Source organism: Amblyomma maculatum, chromosome 10 (assembly GCF_055883805.1).
Source record: "Amblyomma maculatum isolate TAMU_Amacu chromosome 10, ASM5588380v1, whole genome shotgun sequence".
Taxonomy (NCBI): Eukaryota; Metazoa; Arthropoda; class Arachnida; order Ixodida; family Ixodidae; genus Amblyomma; species Amblyomma maculatum.
Genome location: NC_139353.1, coordinates 33,598,068 through 33,618,760, shown reverse-complemented (window position 1 = coordinate 33,618,760; position 20,693 = coordinate 33,598,068).

Genomic DNA, 20,693 nt, shown 5'->3' with positions numbered 1-20,693 from the left:
CTGATACGGTTAATTTCGGGCCTAGACTGATGATCAGAAAGGCGTCGGTCGTAACTAGATTAAGAGCCTCGCTGAAGCCACGTATACTCTGTTTATCCAGCCGCTTGGTCTGCTATGTGAAGCTGCACTAGATGTATGCACAACTTCACTAACTCAAAAACGCCGAGACCTATGTGCATTAGCGAACTCACGACCGTGCACTCAAAATACACCTTGTAATGCACTAAGCCATTTATTTGCTTATTTATTTATTTGATACCTCAAAGGCCCCTGGTATGGGGCATGTACGTATGGAGTATGAACAGAAGCAATAAACATTGCTGCAGTTGGTGTCAAATTACTTGTTTTCTTCGCGTAAGCCAATAACATTATATGCTACAGCCTTCTTCGAAACGATCAAATTTTTTGTCGTCACAAGCTGCCTCATATGTCGCAAAAGTTACGGGAGGCCGCCCGCCTCTCCGAACATTTTCCTAAAAGGTTCTGATTGGCAGTGACAGCCGGGCAGCCTTCTTAAGTAGCGTGTAGCGTCACCGACCGAAGGAATAAAAACTCCGGCCCTGTCTCGTCTGGGCCTGTGCGCTCTGGCAAGATCCAGTTGGGCATCACTTTCGGAGCAATACACTCTAGGAAGGTCAAGCTTTCCAAACCCGCGATCTACTCATCACGCCGTCCTTGTCATCTCGTACGCACACTACTGCCGATTAACCCTCCGGCTTCGGAACATCCTCGCAACTATTAAGTTTTGAGAAAACTTTTTTGCCCGAGACTATTCATTAATTGAGTAATAGTTTCGCCCTTGTATTATCATCTATATTTCTTTGTAATTTGATCATTATGTTTTTAACGTAAACCCCCATTCGTACGTGTATATCTTAAATACTTGAATAGTGCGGCCAATTGGGCATATTGGTATGCACATTCTCAAAAAACTGGCACAAGAAACAAAAAAGAAATCAGCGCCTTCCGTGTCAGTTCGTCGCACTCTGTCTTTTCGTGCTGCTATACTTTTGAATAGTTGTTTTGCATGCCTTTCTAGCCTTCTTTTAATCACTGTGTTCGTTCATGTTTTAAGTTATTTTATGCAATCTGCTGGGTCGTCTTTTATCGTAATCTTGCGCTGTAGCTTTTAGCACTCTGGTTGTTATTAGTGTCATTTGAACTGCTCGCTATATATATACAGCTGTTTCTCACAAAGTTAACCCTCGTGAACTCATTCCTCAATCACAGATCGACACACGCGATACACAGTTGCACCGGCTTGGCGTTTAATTGTGTCCGTAAACCTCACTAGAGGGATGGCGGACAACAGTAAAGAGGATTCCGCGCCTTTGCTATCGAAATTGCAGAGATTTGTGACACTTGTTATGTCCTTTCATGAATATCTGATATTTTTTTTCAGACTTGTGCATAAAAGTCCCATTGGAGCGAAAAGCAGGCGTCCGAGGCGTCATAGTCCTCACACCTCTTATATCACCAGTAAATAACGGTACCCGGTTGAGCAACCTGCCACAATTACGAGTGTGAAAAGAAAAAAGATTCAGATTTCCCTCTCCTAGTCTACATAAGAAGGGGAGGCGACTAAAGGTGGCTACGTCGGATGATAAGAGATTCTAATAAATTTAAAGATTTAAGGGTGGTGATGAATCGCTTGCAATGCATCATATGCGTTGTATGCATGGTGTGTTTTGGCTCGAACGGCAGCTCAGAATGAAGGAATTATGGCGGTTCGCAAAGCTAATGTTTCAAGCGGAGAATTTCCACCATACCGAATTAAGCATCACGATTTCACAGTTTTCTTTATACCAAGGCTATAAGCTAGATCAAAAAGATATTGTGCCTGATGTGGTTTTAAATTTTAAACCTCCCCTAAAATCGAGGCCAGGTTTCGTAGAGCTTTACTGAGAAGTGAAAAGGGACTTATGGCGAAACTCATAGCTATAAAACGAAAGTGCTTCCTAACCTTGTTGAGAGGCGCAAAAACAAGTGTCGCGTAAGAATTAGTTCGGAAGTGCCCCATCACTTCGTGCTCATTGTGTGCAGCTTCCAATCTCACGAGGTAGTTCTTAGATTAGCACGACTTTTTGTGCGTCTTATCTATTCTGGGAGAGCCTATGCGCTTCTTTAATTACGTGCGCCCTATTGGACTTTATCAATAACTAATAACATTCAGAGTACGCAGCATATAAGTACAGCAGTACCCGTGCTAAAGATATGTAAAACGGTCACTGAAATTTGTCGCGTTAACCATAAGCATGTACCAGAAAATAATCAAAACAACTTTAATCTCAATGAACAGGCTCTTCCAGAAAAGTTTTGTACATAGATTTATGGGCGCGGAGGTTCGCGGAGTGAAAACCACTGAGCAAAATAATATTCAAAATCTTTACTCTCAATCAGGACTAGTGAGAAATCGATTAAGTCAGCTCATTAACCGTGTCATTTCAGACAAGAAGATAGGCTAGGAAAGCCCGGAGAGAGGGGACGAGTTCGGGGATGGGGAAGCGGGGGTTCCATTGATTGCCCTCGTAGTCACAGCACCGGACGTTTGCAAATGAGTGTGCTCGGGTCCAGTCTAGATATTCTTCACTCTTAACTGTGAGCACAGTTTGCTGCTATTTTTGTCCTTGGATTCCGCCTTTATAACTCTCTACTTTAGGTCTATGTTAGGCATGGAAGAGCCCCCGTCAGGGCAGAAAGACCGGAGCGGCTCAAGCTGAAAATGCATCTTCCGTTGGTGGAGAGCTCAATAAAAAGCAATAATTACTCGCGTCAACGGTGAGGTTAATTGATTGGTAGTTTTAAAGGTCAGAACTAGGTCTTTCAGTCAGGGGATTGGCGAGACTAGATTGCCCACTTGGCTGACACTGATGACTTTCAGAATTGTTGATGCCCCTAACGTCAACCTTTGTGCCGTTGTTATGAAGACACCGCTTTCCATTTATTTTAGTTGTCATTCATTGTTAGTACCAAAAACGATTTACATGAACGAGCGCATGAAGGTGTGCAGTAAGAAAAGGAAAGAAAGAGAGAGAAAGGACGTCATTTTATGTAGTTTCGTTTCAGCAGCGAACGTTGTTGCAACACGAACGCGGAATACTAATTTTTTTCTTTTATCCTTTTACGCTTCAAGTGTCAGCCTGTAATGCATCGCTACAGGTCTTGAATCTTTTAGAATACCTCAGCAGGTTTGTTTTCAGTGTAATAAGGAACAAGTCTCCTTTTTGTGAGGGGCGACAGCTTCTGTTATTCTTGTGAGTGTTATTTCCCTAGAACAACTTCTTAAAATGTGATCTACCGTTATAATCGACATGAAAGGTATATATATGCAGAGATGCACTCTAGCCAAATCTTTAAGATGAAGGGCCGCCTGAAGCGATGTTGATCTGCTTGTTACAAAACTATGAATTAAAATCAAGGTGTGGTTGAATCCAATTTCTGGAACTGGGTGGGGAGCGACACGGTGCATGTAAGTTAGCTAAGCAATTCTGTGTAAAAAAAAATTTCCAGTGAATATTCACTGGAACATTTTTTTTTTAACAGATAGCTTTAAATCTGCCCCACCATATTCACCACCGGATATAGCAATGTCTTAATTGGTCGAGAGTAATGATGACGTAGTTCCGGTGGTGGCGTAACATTTGAAGGCTGCTCTCGAAGGGAGGGAATACAGTGGAGCGTTTCGAGGCAGCCGCCTGCTGCTAGAGAAGGAGAGATGACGTTCAACGGATCGCTGCGTTGTCACTACCAGCAAAACAGCCATAACAGAACAGCCCCTTTGTGTGAGGACTAAGATATTCTTCAAGTGTAACCACGTCAGCTCGGTCGCCTGCAGATATTCCTGGGGCTATGACAAGGACTACGACAGGGCCTGTCAAAAACCGGAGACAGCAATAGAAGCATGCCACGGTAGAAGGAACCTCCATCGGAGTGGTGCGACAGCGAGGTCGTTACAAATTTAACCACAGGGAGACTATTCTAATCGCACCGCCGTTCTGCACCCGGATGTTTAGAAAGCTCCTAGTGTTTTCTCTGCCCAGTCTCTACCTTCTGTCCAGTCTGCCTCCCTGCTGCACGTAGGCGCGACTGTCACCTAAAGCTCATGTGAATGAGGCCGCGGTAAAAACACCAGTAAAATGTTTCTGAAGCATTATCGAATTAAAAGCTATCTTATTCACTTTTCTCACATCATTAGACGTTTGCACCTACCAACTGCTTTATTAACAACACTCCTCTCGAGCCTTTGTCATCCTACAAATACATTTGCGTTACGAAATCTTATAATCTCTCTTGGAATTTTTACATCAGGTCCATAACTACGAAGGCTAAGCGCATGCATCGAAATGTACGCAGAAATTTCTCTTTATTGACACCTCCATTGAAAATGCTATATTATATTACATTTATGAGAACGCATCATGAAGATGCATCCTCTATCTCGGATTCCTGTAATATCCCAGTCGGAAAAAAACTACAGAAAATTTTCTGATGGTACGACAGAGTTTCTGTGCGGTTTTTGAAGGGAAACCTGTTGTGACATCATAACATTCTGTAGTAACATCAGAAATTTCTGTAGTTACAACAGAAAAGTGCTACTGAACTACAGAAAACACAAATATACTACAGAAAAACTACAGAACTACAGAAAAGTACTACAGAACTACAGAAAAATCTGATGGTTACGACAGAACTACAGGATATTTTGTCGTATTTTTGACACAGTTCTGTAGTTTTGTTCGACTGGGATCACACTAATAAATGAACTACAGGCAGTGCAGCACCGAAACCCCCGTTTCATAGTTGGAAACTGTCCTCAGACAGCAAGTTCTACGCGTATGAAATGTAACTCCAAACTTCAATTATTATCTAGGCGTCGTTAAATTTCGCTCGTTTGCCTTTCCCACAAAATAGAAAACGGTGTTTATGTACGAACCTTCCATCTCACTTTGCGTAGACCACATTACAAAAATCGGCGTTCTCCACTGCAGGAGACGGTGCAGTAATCTGCTCTAATTCCTTCCTTTCCCAGACAGCTACTCGCGTCATCGACCCTACGCGTTTTAGTGCCGAAGTAATCGCACCGCAGAGGGCTATGGAACGAAAAATGGTAGGGGTAACATTAAGAGATAGGAAGCGTGCAGAGTGGGTCAGAGAAATAACTCAAGTTATCGACATTCTAGTGGAAATTAAGAAGAAGAAAGGGGAATGGGCAGGACATGCAGTGCGAAGAGAGGATAACCGATGGTCGCTTAGGGTAACAAACTGGATTCCAAGAGAAGGAAAGCGTAGCAGGGGGCGGCAGAAAGTTAGGTGGGTGGATGAGGTCAAGAAGTTCGCAGGGGTCAAGTGGATGCAGCTAGCACAGAACCGGGTTAAGTGGAGAGATATGGGAGAGGCCTTCGCCCTGCAGTGGGTATAATCAGGATGATGATGATGATTATGATGATGATAAATCGCACCGCTAAAATGGGACTAATCGCAAGTTCTTTGTCCCTTACACACTGATTGTATTTGAGATGCTTCCTGTTTGTTGCTTTTCATTGACCCCTGAAACCTGTATTCTTTCTGTACTGCAATTTCATGTCGAATGGTATTGTTTTCTATCGCGCTTCCTTTTGTTTTCTTTTACTGCCCCCCCCCCCCCCCTACACACTCTACAATGCGAAAACCCTGCGGATGAAATAAATGAAATTAAATAACATCCTCCTCCTCGCCTATGAATGTCTCGCCTACAGTCTCTTCGAATGTAATCAGCTGTTGCTCTCTGCGCTCTTTCTTCTTATTCACGGCCTGCCTTGTGGCATAGAAACACGTAGCATCGCAAGTAAAGCCATTTTTTATTTATTGAGCTGTTTTATACAGCAACATGTGCTTGTCTCGCCAAGGCTATATTTATATAGCGATTTAATTTTAATTTGATTGCTTTCAATAGGCAAAATTAACATAGCGCAATCTACTCCCGCTGGCCGCCATGGCGCACGCGTGAACTGGTACCTGCGAGGCGCCTGCCTGCTGAACGACACATGCATCAATTGGCGCCCAACGTGTGCTGTGCGCATGCGCACTAGATCTCCGCGGAAGCAAATCGCGGTACCCGCCGCGGATCGCGTTATGCTAATTTTCTCTAATGGCTCCAGTGACGACGCGCTGACGCTGCTCCCGGAATAGGTCGTTTGGTGCGGTGGCGGCCGATCAGGGCGAATTCTGTCAGAGAAATCAAACTATTGAGAGACTCCAGCCTAGAGAACGCGCTCGCCATGCTGATGCGCAGAAGCGGAGACACGTCTCGAAGCAAATGTCGGCAGTGCGCTTATCGACTGGTTTTTCGGTTTCCTTTGTTTTCTTTCTTTTTTTCTCTCTCTCTCTCTTCGAGGTACGTTTCTCTGGGTTACGTCCTATACGAGCAACGAGTGCCATAAAATGAGCTAAAGTGTCCGTCTTACAACTTTGGCCGTAAAAGCAAGTGACTCCCTTCAGCTGAAGGCCGTGGGAAGAGTGAGCTGAGATAAAGAAAAGGGAGACGGGAAGAAAGTATAAAGATAAGGAAGGTGCAGTAAGTGTCGCGCTCAGGGTAGACACTGGAAAGACATAGAGATTTATTGAGGCGGAGGAAGAGGGGATGATGTTCGGTTCGCTTCCCTGTCCTTAAAGGTAGGAATAGGAATAAAAAAATCAGCAGAGACACTTAAGACTGCTTTTCTGAAGCATTGTCAAAAACCTTATATTCTCACGGGTGAAATATTTTCATGTGACGTTTCCGGCTTCCGGCATTGACGGCCACATTTCGCTTGCAGGAAAATGAGGAGAAAATGGGGAAATAAAGAGGCAGATCAAAAGTATTTATATTTCCCGGCACGTTAAACCAACCCATGAGTCCGAGCCCACTCCCGGACTCCACAACTCTGGCCTCCTCTCAGAGTTCTCGAAAGCGTATAAGTACCTCAGTCTAAGTGTGTAAGACCAAAATTGCGGTGACGAAAATGGTACATTTGTGTCATCTCTTGAGATAGATTTTGACCAAAATTGTGGTACAATATGCGTTAACATCACGATTATTTATTTCTTATTTGGTTAGCGATTTCAAACTGGTGGATATGTAGCAACGGGTCCCGCAACACATTGATGATTAAGGACCCCTTTTTTTACACGCCCACAAAAAGCAGCTCCTGTAACAATACTTGTCAGTGAAAACTATATAAACATTACGAAATTGGACGTTAGGTACCATATGCGCAAAACAAAAAACTGTGATCTGTTTTTGAGGCTCTAGGTCATACGGCTTGTAACTTTATGAAAGATTCTATTAAAACATAAAATTCACAAAACACATGTACAGTTCAGCTATTGTACAGCCAACCTAAAATCGAGTTGCCAATACCAGAACTCCACCCAACATATAAAAATTATTAGTACATCGTGTCAATGGATTTTTCATTTTGGCACAGCGGAAGATGAACAGGGTTTCTACACAATGTTGAAACCGATATCAGAAACAATAACTGCGAATAGAATCAAACTCTAATCACTGTGAGAATGAGAACGACATATTTTTTTTCCTTACCGCAGTGAGCGATTTAAACTGTTCAGTCTATATTTCAGCAAGTAACTAGAATCACCCTGGTAAAAAAAAAAAATAATTAGAAGTAAGAAAATTGTAATAGGCTCACGAATGTATGGCGCTGGCGTCACGGGCCCCGTGAGTAGCAGCTGTAATAGTAGCGACAGTAGCAGCGTCGTGCGGGCGTGTAACGAGAGACAGTTCCACGAGGTGCAGTTTGTCGCGTCGGCAAGGCTACACAGCGCACGATACTGCATACCATCAACGACGGCAGCGCTCGTCGGAGTCCCGAAGTCATCGGACAGTGCGCAGCACTACCGTAGCCTGCGGCACACCATTGCCGCAGGCATCGGCTCTGTGACCAAGCGCTCGGCGCCGCTCACTCCGTGCACGCGACGACACCGAGGCACGCCAACAGAACGCCCCCGGAGAGTCGTTGAGCTCTGTATTTAGAGAGGAGAGCGAGAGGTGGCGAAGCAGTCCGCGGCTGCTCGCGCGAGTCAGCTAGAAATCACCACCAACAACAACGCCAGCAGCAATGGTCGTCGGTAAGCCGAGACGCACAAAATCAACGTAAGAACACACGAAGAAGTTTCAGAGAAGTCACGCTACAAAGCACAGGTGGCAGATGTTACTTTCACGAGGAGCAGCAGGAGGGATGGTGACGTCGAAACGACGGGTTTTTCGCTTCCCGCGGTCGTCGTCTGCGCGCGCTTTTTCCCCCTCCGAGAATCCCTCAGTCGGTGCAGCAACGTCCGAGCGTGTGTGGCTCCCGACTGGCGTTTCCTGCCTGAATGTAGTCGATAACGACGCCTCCCGAGGAGAGCCGAGAGGAGTTCGGCCAGCAGCTCGGAGCGGCTGCAGCGGCCTCGGGGATCCGACCAAAGATGGTGCATTTGTTTTGGTTCCGAAGATGCCCGCGAGATGGCACCGCTAGTGGCACCAGTGGCGGCGCTGGCTTTAAGCGTGCTGCATAAATCCTCGATCTGCTCCTGTAGCCCTGCAGCTCAAAATCGGCCTAGGCTAGCAGTGAACTCCAGCTCAAGGAAGAGGAGGAGAAGGAGAGAGAAAGGCCGTGGGGTTAACCGGAAAAAGAGACCGGATTGCTACATTGCACTGGGGTAGAACGGGATGAAGGTATATAAAGGTCAATAAGTAAAGTGAACTACTCCGCTTCGAAATCCCAGCGTCTTCTGTGGCCAGCTTACATTTAGGTTAGTGAATGGCGCCAATAAGTTTGCATTTTTATATTCTCTGCTGACAGCTTGTAAGTTTTAAGATCAGTTTAAAACCGTGGTGTTTTCTTAGAAGGCAGGGCAGTAGTCTGTAAATTCTCAACAGAATTTGCACCGTCAGTTTTGGAAATTTATAAATTTTAACGTAAGTGGAGGTAACATTTTTCTACCTCTTGAAAAATTTTGGGATCCTGCGAGGTAGACGCAGCGGTAGTGAAGCTCCGAGCCGCGATTCAGAAAGATGGAATGGTTGCAGCGGCGTGTGCGGAAATGCAGTCATCATATGTGAATTCGATGTTGAGTTCAGGAACTTGAGAAAGCCACCTCCCTTCTGAATAGAGAAACTAGCCGCTTACAAGGAAGCAATGCTCAGCGCATGGTTGAGAAGAGAGAGGACGTGTTTGCACTGAACCTGATATAAAATTTAAATTTATCGAGAGCGGTGCTACAGCCACACTCTCCTGTGTTGTCCGTGTTGTGTACGTGGGGGGCAATGCTCTTTCAGATGTTTTTCTCACCTTTTCTTCCTGTCCTCCACGTAATTTTTTGTATGTGGAATCAACTTCATGTGATTTCATTTGATTAAGTGCTTGCTTACTTTCATTCGACACTACGAAGCCAAGGAAATTACAGGCCATAAGAAGAAAGCAATCTGTTGGAAGTAGGCGGGCTCTAGAAAGTAAGGTGTATTCTTGAAGCTGAATGTGCTTCCGTCACATGCCCACTTCGCCAGCAAGCAGAGCTTTAACATTCCATATGACAGCTCACTTTAGGTGTCACAAGAAAGATGAGCCACCGTCTTACTCGTTACTTTTAAAAAAACAATTTGCTACAACAGAAGAGATAAAAACTAAAAGATACGTTTCGGCCATGAGCTCAAAAAGATGAACTTTCCTTCGTTATATTTTTTAGCCCTTTTGAAGAGCACGTGATGTATTAAAGCGGGTTATTCGAAAGGTGCTGTCTGACTCTGCTCAGAACTTGAGTCTTAGAAGCATTAAAAATGCCATCGGGCACATGCAATTATTCGACTGAACATGACTATCAATTAGCAGTGTTGGCTTGTACGCACCTTCCTGAGGTGATGTTTTCATAAAGTGTGTGGAGAGAAAGTGAACTGGTGTTCAATCTTTTATAGTGATGTTGTACAGTAGAAACTCAAACATTTTCCTCCCTCCTATAATATGTACACATTATGGGATCAAACAAGATGCATAAGCTACTTTTCGTGCATACACAAACACGCGCGCTGACACGTCACCATTATTGTGTTGTCACCGTAGCGATGTTAGGACAACTACTTTATTTTAGTGCATCAGGCGTTGTCTCAATGCTATCCATCAAGTCAGGTTGCAAAACAAAAAATGGAAAGATGTACCTACTTCGGTATCATTCGACAACAGCTACTGTTTCTTTGCCCATTTCGAAACAGTCAGCCTTGCCATGTGATTACGGGAATGCTGCATTGAAACGTGCACGAGCCATCTGCGGCATAATCAGTGCCGAAGACTGAGGAATCGTTATCTCATTAGTGTCTTTAGTTTCTTTCTTGTGCAAATGACATGGCTCGACGGGCTTATTTAGTGTTATTACGCACACTGCCTCAAGTTATCTAAGGGGTTTAACATCACATGTTTGGTACACGTTACTGCATTCACAGAAAGAGCCCTAAAGCCAAACGAAGCCATAACTCAAGTCTTGCACGTAAGCTCAGTGGCTAAAGGTGCACGTTTACTTCTTATGTTTTCCGCGACCTCGAACACGTGAACGTATCAGCCGAAACAAGCAACACCAGATTGCAGAGAAACACGGAGTAGCGCTATGCACCTTCATCTCTCGTGTGTTTCGGTTTCATTTTTTTAACGTGAAGGCATTCAGACTTCCCGTACCTGCACCTCTTTCAATGAAGTGACGTCAGCATGAACAACAAAACTAAAGTTTACAATGAGATCATTCTCGCCGTTGCTAAAACATTTGCCCAACGTCACTAAAGCCTAAAAGAGGGAAGTGCGAAATGGAACGGTGATCTGAATATTCTATCCTCTATTTCTGGGTATGGCGTTTCCGTGAAAAATTATAGGCAGATACAAGGGAGAGAGTTGCACCTGGATTGCTTAAATATTAGCACCGAGTTCTTGGATGTCCGAAATGAGTCTGCATGGAAACAGTTGAGAGAGAAAGTGCATGGAGAACAGGACACATAAGGCAGGCCCGAAGTAAGCGTTTCTTCTGATCAAACCCCTTTTCTTTTCCCTGTCGTTCTTCGTTGAGGTTTTGCGGGAACCACGCGGTTTGCAGAAGGGTGGTCTCCAGAATCGATTGCTAAGGTGTAGAGGAGGAGAGCAAGGGGAAGTAAATAAAGTCTGCCTGTTTAGGAACACCGCATCCACGTTAATGTGCTCCAATAGAAAGCACTGTTTAATGAAGGTAGGGAAGAGAAAGAGAAAAAGGAGAGAGATAGGAAAAGAAAATCATGGAAGAAAGGGTTCTATCTCTAAGGAAACAAAGATCAGGATGCATAAAGGCTCGCTGTTTTCTGGATCACTGCGTAAATGGCGCTGGACGTACGTTAAGCCTGCCGGCAGCGGTGTTTTGTGGATACATCAGCCGTCCACAAGGAGTGGAGTCGTTACCATTTGCTCAGACTTACGGCCCCCAACATGTTGACAGTTGCAAGTTGTGTTTGTCTCGTCTCTCTTCCTTCATTGATGTCTGTTTTTCGCATCATCTTATTTTTAAGCCATACACCAACTATCCCTCCATGGTCTGTTACTACTGCGGATGCGCATTATCATTTCACACAGACTCTGTCTCAAGTATATGCTCCAAGTAACTGAAACTCGAGCAAGCAATTTTCTCCTATCAGCAAGCAGTGGACCAAAAAGACTTAGGTAATTCCAGCAGATTCCAAAGGAACTTGTCGTCATCATTGTTTCGATTTGATGGCTTCATTTCATATTGAACAATCTGCTAATTCTATTACAGACACCGCCTGTGTGTGTCTCTCTCTTTACGTCCGTGGCTGTTGCGCTGTGCCAGGAAAGCTTCCAAGCGTTTCTATTATTTGGATTGCGTGATGAGAAAAATTGTTTTCCTCTTCCCGCGGGTGCTCACCCCACGTAACTGTGCTCGGGACCTCGCCTAAAGACACATTGAAAACAAAAGTTGCCCATTACATGTCCGCCTACCAGAAACGGAAGTGATCATAGATATGTTCATACCGCATGCCTTCTCGTCAAGATGACGACCCGCCAACCTCCTCCCTAGCAGTGCACGCTGGCGCGTTATTCACATGCACGAACACAACCACACACAGCAATGCCCAAACCAGAAAAACGCACTGCTGGGTGTCCTCTCCCGTCGCCTGAGCAGTTACAGGCCCGCGTCCTTGGCCGAGGAAGGCAATTCTGTCAGCGCTGACGACTTTTTTTTGTTCAGGAGTTTATCCCTCATCCGCTGTGGATACACTATAAGATAAGCATCTTCCTACTATACTTGCTGGTGGAGGCAGTGATTATGCGACGGTACGCAAGTACATCTGGTTAGTACTCTTGGCCAAGCTCAGGGGAGTACAAAAATAAAATACAGACGGAAGTGATTTCTCAAAACTACGACCGGGTTACCGAAGAAACTGATGTACAAAGAATGCCTGCAACCATGGCAATGCGGTGAATTAAGAACACAGCACCTCCCCAGCTCCCCGGAAGAATCGCTTTTTTCCCTTCCCGGTCCCCATTGTCCTGCCCACTGCTGCGGGAAAAGCAGAGGTCTTCGTGTTCACTTCATCGCCTTTGATGGATGACGCTTCTCCTGATTGGAACTCGGACATCTTCGTTCTGCAACATTGCCTGTCACTCCCTCGGGACACTGGAGCCGAGTTCCGTCTGCAGCAGTTTTGCTATGCGGAAAGCTTTCGCCGTTGCTTGCGTCAAGTGCTCCGAGAAGGTTTGCTGTGCTCTGTCAGTGGTTTTGTTTATATGTCCGATTACCGTTTTCGGTTGTTTTTGCTGGTTTAGTCGTACATTTGTCTGTGTTTCTTTATCTCAGCGCTTTTCTTTCACGTTTGTGGCCATATTATTAGATCCCGACCTGTTTCAGGGGCCACTAACTTTTAACTTGAAGCTAGAGCATTTTTTTTTTCTACGAGGCTTTGGTACATGCATCGAGTGTAACATTTTCCTGTTTGCGCTCTATACATTGTGCTATGTCCTTTCGCTCACTTATCACTAGGCGTTTTTGATGTTGTTGTTGTTGTTGTTGTTGTTGTTGTTGTTGTTGTTGTTGTTGTTGTTGTTGTTGTTGTTGTTGTTGTTGTTGTTGTTGTTGTTGTTGTTGTTGTTGTTGTTGTTGTTGTTGTTGTTGTTGTTGTTGTTGTTGTTGTTGTTGTTGTTGTTGTTGTTGTTAGCGTACGCCGCCAGCAGACCTCTGCAGATATAAAACACTATCCTTACACTTATCTTCTTCCACCGTTGCTATGTGCGTGTGCGTGCGCGTGTGCGTGTGTGTTTGCGGTGTATATCAATCGCGCGCTCAGTGCATTGGGCGTGGTTTGTTGCTTCCCCCTCTCAGCCTCACTTTCGCGCTGCATTTTAGAGCGAAAACTTCGCTAGCCCGATTAGACGGAATTTTGTAACCGACCATCGTTGGTGTTGTTGAGGACAGAGTATGGTACCGAAAAGATGGTACCGAAAAGATGGCGCCGAAAAAATTGTCGTTCAGCCACCGAGGCAGCAAACGCAACGACGTCATACACAATAGCTACCCCTGCGGTGAAGTCCCCTGCATTCCCAGCCCGCATGTGCTTGAAATGCAGCCCGGAATGTAGGCCGGAAGGTGCCGACACCTCGACCCCCCTCCCCCCCCCCTCCCGCCTCTAGCATGACCACCATAACCCCCAGCACTTTATGTGCTCGTATGGCCTCAGTGGCGGACATCCGTGTGGTACCAGATTACCTGACTCCAGCATCAAAAATGTAACACAACCATTATGTTGGTTCAGTGTTGCTGCTCAAGAAAACAACCAGGATAAGCTCTTCATTCACTCAATAGTTGTCCCACTGCCTTTTTAGCGTAGCTAAGTGTCAAAATGTAAAAAAAGAGGCCCGTGCACAAGACCATTTCAATATCTAAGCTATTTCTAAGAGGCATCAATATACCTAAGCTAGCGAAGGCGTGATGTCATCAGCATCTTTACAATGTTGCGAAGACATCACCGCCAAGCTCTTGGACGACACATGCCAATTTTTTATTGGTGTTAACAATTTCTTACTTTCTTCCTGCTGTCATAATCGCCGCACAGTTCTGACGTTTGGTAGGAGTCATTCTAAACTATTTTCCCGAGATTAAAACCTGTCATATATTTTTAGTTTGCTCGGGAAACTAAAATGGGCTAGTGAACCTTCCCATAGTGACTTTTGGGCCAGTGAACACATTTGATGCTCCTATGGAACATCAAGGGATGATATATATTTAAATGCGATTGTTAACACACGTCCGTCCAAGCAAGGATGGATAATAAATTGTATTGCAATTTCGTTGGGTCCAGGTCAAGTCGATACAGTTTCACTCCCTCTCGCTCTCCTTAAAAGACGCCACATCAACAAGAAAGCATGTTTTACATCAAGAAATCGGGTAAAATTCAGTAATATGCGGTACATCCATATTTTTTCAGAATAGAGTTATCAACGGAAACCTATCTCGCATATATTTTTGTTTACACAGTCACTTTTCAGTCGTAGCCGTGGCTTGGCACAACAATTTAGACAGCTTGTTATATTTAATTCTCACTGGCCAGTCAGATATCATTCACCCGAAAAAAATGGGGCATATGCTTTCCCTCATGCTTCCAGATGAAGTCCATGACCTGACCAATTAAAGAAAAAAGTTTTGTTTTGTTTCTTCAGAAGTACCACCCTGTGTCATTTCTTCGGTCACTTTCAAAAACAAAATAATGCAAAACAAAGGTTAGCCAGCATACTTTTCTTCCGCCTGGAGTGAAGCCGCTTCAGAGCCGCTCGTTCCAGCCAGCCTCCTTGTCGGCATGACGTCACGTGGCCCCTGCGACTTGCAGAGTAGGCATGCGCATCGCACACGAAAACAAACCTCTCCACGCGCTGCAAATACCAGGCCAGAAGCAGGGCGGCGTTGTTTATGTGCTTTCCTCCCGCCTGAGAAGTGACAGGCTTGCGCCCTTGACCAGTCAACACTGTTTTCTTCACCGGTGTTTTCGCTATCGTTTCCTTCTTTTATTTCCTCTTCTTTACTTCCCCATAACGGAAAGCACCGTGAATGCAGCGTACCCCTGCCACGCTTTGGGATATTGGAGGTGATCCTATTATATGGCAGGCTATAAGGCCCAGCCGTTCGCTTGGCCAATCTGGGAAATGTATACGGAGAGAAGAGAAAACGAAGGCAATATGTTCGATCAGGAAGGGCGGGGGGGGGGGGGGGGGAGTAAGCAATATAGCATGAATACTTGAGGACCCTGCTGCTCCGGTGATTGACAAGACAGACCCCAATCACAACCACGCATTTCTCAAGAAGAATCTGCTTTTCCTACCCTTCTCAACCACATTGTCCTGTCCACTCTTGCAGTGCTCGCAGGAGTCTTGGGGACCTCTTCATCACGTTTGATGGATGACGCTCGTTCTTGTTGGAATTGAGGCACCTTTGCCCAGCAGCATTGCCTGACGTACCTGTATGCTGTACACTAGAGTAGTGTTTCTTTCTTTTGCTGTTTCGGCGTTTTTTTCTACCAAACATTTCGACATCGTATTCTGTTCGCTCCTTGTGAATGAAATTGCTGTCCTTTGCTAGTGATCTTGGTTGTTCGAGGAGTAAATAAGCGAGTATTATGAGACTAATACAAAACAATAAAAAAATCTTCTGCCTGTTTCACTTTAGTATAACAGGCTGCGTTTATAAGTGTTCGGCATTATCCGTCTACTTTGCTTTTTGCAATATAACTCTTTACCTTCAGAAGGAGCTCTGCCATATTAAGATCCACGTCCTTTTCAGTTGACACTGCCCTGCTCGATCTGGAAAACGTAATACATGTGCAGACTCAAGTTTGTGCTTTTCACCGTTTAGTACGTACGTGTTTTTCCTCTTCGCTCGCAGATTCCAGGGATTATTTTAGAAGATAGGCTGTTTCGCCATATGTGCTGGTGGAAAACATCTATCTGTACACTCTTTTCTCGGTCACGTTTCGCCTGTTGTTGAATGTTGCCGTTGTATCTCTTACATTTTTTGCTTTGTGTTGAACAATTTGGTGAGACCTTCTTCTGTGTTAGCTCTGCAGCACTGGCACAAAGTATACCATTCTTTAAGGAAAAAAATGCGAACCTACGTGTCATCTCTAAATATAAAGTTAATTGAAGCACGCAGCGTCCCCACCAGCAGCTTACATTAAGTCCCTTCTCTCAACCGCAACCTTGGCATTTCTGACCTGACAGTTCTCAACTGAACGAGGTAATCCGCCTCTCTCTATCTCTCTGTATATATAGAGAGAGTCGTATATATATATATATATATATATATATATATATATATATATATATATATATATATATATATATATATATATATATATATATATATATATATATATATATATATATATAATTTAAAGGAGCCGGCAGTCTACGAGTCCAAGGCAAACATTGGGGATATTTTGTTTTCGTTTTTATGTTTTGTTGTTGGTATTTTTAGGGATAAATAACACTAAATTCAATGCGGAAGTAAAAATAACGCGCCTATCTGTGTGTTGTTTTTTTCATCAATGGGGCACGGTTTTCGTGCCCCATTGATGGATTTCTTGGACAAGCCTATGTCGAAGCGTAGTCTACACGTGTCTAGACAGGTTGTGCCTGCTTACTCTGGATTGCAGGGAGGTTAATCTGGGATCGTTATTCGTGTTGGACAACGAGGACAGCTGCAGGCAAGATGGCAGCCACTATAGGAGTCAGCAATTAGTAACATAGTGGCTCACTGAAGAAAAACAAAGCTAACCCGGGCTAAGAAGTAATACTGTGCAATATTTTACGCTTAGCTATGCTGAACTGTCCGTCAAATGTTTCCCCTTGGTCTTTAATGGTAATGATACAACTTGAGACTCCGGTGAAATATGTTTATTACACACTTAACAGACGTCTGACCATTATGAAAGTGGTGCTCGACGGCTCCGCAGTGCTTCTAACACCAGAGTGTTAGAACTGCTTTTCAGCAGCAACCCCTGCACCGCTGACGCCGCTGGCGTATAGAGAAACTCCGGACTGGTCAGATTGGTTGAGCTGCTTCCACGTATTTACGTATTAAGCTGTTTGTCGAGCCGCACATTTCAGCATTCAAGAAAAAGCAGATTTGGAAACGACTACACACCGGTTTATAGGCAGCATGTCAAGAATCCAGCACTAAGCAGCAGGTCATTTACTCCTACAAGTCATGAGATATGAATGACACCCCTTCCCCATTTGCCATACTCTGACGAATAAGACCGCTCTGTACTCATTCAAGGCCGGTGCTTCACAAAACCTGAGCTATAGTGTCCTCGTTATCGCTGCCAGTACTCGTGAATGTTGGACGTGAATAGGCCCACGTCTCTGGCGAATCCCATCAGAGTATCGATGCCATCTTCTGACAGATGCAAGTAAAACAAATGCGAGTGATCAAGAATCTGCATTAAACCCCGAAACTACTTTTAGAGTGAATAATTTCATGAATGAATGAATGAATGAATGAATGAATGAATGAATGAATGAATGAATGAATGAATGAATGAATGAATGAATGAATGAATGAATGAATGAAGCTGGTACACACACAGGCGCACGAACAGGAAAACGAAAACAAGCATAAACAAATAAATTTCGAAAAATGTGAAAACACGATAACCCAAAAGCAAAGGGGACCACGCGAATCGCTATTAAACCCACCTATGCAATGAAAAGCGTATACTGTGCGCAGGGACAAGTATAATGTACCCCCAGCATAGCCGCGTAAGTAAGCAATAAGCTATTCATTTTATCCAGTTGAGCTAGTAAGAAGTCGTGGACGAATAAGAAGCTAGCCTAAATCGGAAACACAACTGCGCCTAGTCACTCCGAATTCATTCCTGTGGCAGTTTGACCACGCGTTTCGCATGTATATCGGCCTCCTATATTTTTATTCATGCATACATTCAGCCCAACAAGCTTCCAGGAAAGAAAGGCTTCCCGTAGACCGCGGTATTATTTCCTGAGAAAATACACCGTTGGCCATCGCTGCACACGTTTTATGAAGGGACAAGAGTGAACCGCCGTCCTGGCGCCAGAGACATGGACGTATTCTCGGATGTGGCCTCGTAGCGAGTCTCTAACGCAAACCTGCAAGTCCACGCAGCAGCAACCAGCGCAGGTTTAGGATCTGCAAGCTGGGGATGTGGAACGAATATCGGAGCAGAAGTGGATTAGACGCAGGGAGCCTTTCCACTGCACGAGATCCGCGCCGTTCGACCTTGGCCCGCATAAAGATTAACGTTATTTATCCCACATCCGAACAATGCTTGATGTTTCCAGCCGGCTCCGAAGTTTAGCGCCGCGAGCGGGCTCCTGTTAGCCAGCCTAATTGAAACAAACGGTTTGCGTGAATGCTCTTGCCAGCGTGCAAGACACTGCTTGGGCCCTCTGGGCCCTGTTTGGCCATGGCCACAAGGCCAACCCCGTCGGAAAAAACTACAATAATATTTCTGTTGCTACGACAGAATTTCTGGGTGGATTTTGATGAGAAACCTGTTGTGACAACCGAACGTTCTGTAGTAACATCAGAAAACTGCTACAGAACTACAGACAACCGAAATATACTACAGAAAAACTACAGAACTACATAAAAGTACTCCATAACTACAGAACTACCGAAAAGTACTCCATAACTACAGAAAAATCTGACGTTTACAACATTTTGTTGTATTTTTGACGCGGTTCTGTAATTTTTTCGACTGGGAATCAAACCAGCGCAGAGGGCAGTAAAGAACCATTACATACATTTGATTGCGACACGTACTGACTTTGGAAAATAACACTTTTTTTTTAAGTGAAAGTGAAAGTTTATTATTATTGAACATATTTACAAAATGCATAAAAATACAGACGAGGGTCCCATAGTCATAAAACTGCAACGGGACCCTCGGGCCCAACCATGCTGCTGTTTACAGCATCCAGCGTTGGAAATGTACTGTACTTTATATAAGAAGCACTGTGGTTATCAAGCTTCTAGTTTTCAGAATACGGCTATGACTCAACCCAACTGCATTGCTTATTTTTAACTGTATGTTTCTGCATATGAAGAGGGAAATATTAAAGCCACGCCATTGCCTGTAACTGAAGATGTAACGATATGTAACTGTGCATAGGATTGCTTCGTATCGAATAACGCCTTCAGAACACTCCCTCAAATTGTTCAACTCATCATTTCTGTCCGACTAGAACGTCTGTGAAGGCTGGCACAGATACATTAGTCTGAATTCCATAGAGATATGTGAGGCAGTTACGAGGTGTTTATCAACCCATAGTGATGTCTCGCCACTTAATTTCAACCTTACCCCGTCAGGTAAAAAAAAAAGACCGTGAAAATTTCGACATGTTTTTTCAGAAGCTTTAATAATATGAATTGCCGCCCTTCATACTAAAGAACGATTTTAAAGGCAACATTGCCTAGTCTAAAGAAAAAATATTACAGAGCCATGTAAAAAATAACCCAATATATTCTGTACTTCTGTCGTAACGTCGTACGTTTCTATAGTTCTGTGGCACATTTTTTTTTTTTTTTTGCAGCTCTGTGATTTTTCTGCAGCATTCTGTCGTTCCGTAGTACTTTTTTTACTGCAACTACACAAAATTTTGATCCAAATACATAAATTTCCCTTGTCGCAACAGGTTCAGACTCAGAGACCATCACAGAAAGTCTGTTGCGACAATAGAATATTTTTCTGCTGTTTTTTTTTTTTTCAGACTTGAAGTGCATATAAAAAACAGCATTCAACAAACAAAGCCCCTCCCTTTCCCTCCTCCCCACCCCCTTGTCGTCACCACGCATTTTCTTTGACCGAACAAAATAAATCTCACCACTGGTGATAGGTGACCCTTCGACCGCTTATTCATATTTAACACTCAATGCATGTTTCAGTCAAAGTGGAAGTTTTAACATTGAAAAGCGCGACATCAATCTATGCCCGTGCTTTTTTCTTTGATGTTTAAAGCACCAAGTCTCGCTTGCTGACAGTATATAGATCAGCCTCGAGAAGCGGACGCGATCACGTCCTCTTGCTGCTGCTTTCGGGCGCAGCATTAATTTTGTCAGGAACAGCACCTCAAGCTGTTTGCCAGGGCCTATTCTTTTTTTTTTTTTTTTTGCACCATTGCGTACGGACAACGGAGCCTTAGCCAGCGCAAAAATAAACGAGCCCTAGAGCACTTTGGTTATAAAAAAAAGTAAAAATAAAATGAAAGAGGTTCTGGCGCCTAAGGCTCCGGAAATGAAGAAAAATAGGTCGAGCTTTCCACAACTCACGCTTTTTACTGTTTGCGAAATTGTGTCCCAGGATTACATGGTCTTCAGTCAACCAAAGCCGCCCTCTTCTAACACATGCGCTTGGGGATTGGACAAGAGTGAACAGTAAAGTAAAGACGGAAAGTAGTGTAAGAAAGTAAAATTTTATTCGTGAATACTGTTTTTTACAACACGTCGCAACAGAAAATTAAGTTTAAAAATGGCTGCGATAATTTCTGCAGAAAGGCACCTCCAGTAAAAACTGGCATGCGGCTAGATACTCATTACCCAAATGAACACGGCTGTCTAACTACTTGTTATTAATTGAAATGTCTGGATGAACCTGTTTTTACATTGATAAACAAATATCCCGAGAC